The following is a 485-nucleotide window of genomic DNA, read 5'->3' on the forward strand; positions in this document are numbered from 1 at the left end:
ACCATAAACATGTGCTTACAACAGCACTCATATATCATATACACTCAAAGAACTATTTATAAATTATTTACTTGTTAACAAAAACCTATATATTACATATAATTTTCTCCTATTTGTCATTCTTGCTAATACATTACAATATTAATGTCATTTAATGAGTAAAACTTGCTAATGGTCATACATTTTAGGAAAATAATTACCTTTCTGAAGGTTATCTTCCAGTCTGATAACAACCATATAGACTATAAAATAATTTTCTCCTACCTCTATTATCACAAAGATGAACTATAAAATCTAAAATTAACAATTTTTCAAAAAACCATTTCTATTCTATTTATTATATAACATTATTTTCTTTTATAGTTATAAACACTTTGACTAAATTAATTCTATATTATATAAAAAAAACCATTAAAATTAAACCGCTAATTTATTTACAATATCCATATAATGTGTGCCTAAAGTTTTTGTATCTGTTTTATAAT

This window comes from Halyomorpha halys, unplaced genomic scaffold (assembly GCF_000696795.3).
Source record: "Halyomorpha halys isolate HHAL.00 unplaced genomic scaffold, Hhal_1.1 Scaffold429.1, whole genome shotgun sequence".
Taxonomy (NCBI): domain Eukaryota; kingdom Metazoa; phylum Arthropoda; class Insecta; order Hemiptera; family Pentatomidae; genus Halyomorpha; species Halyomorpha halys.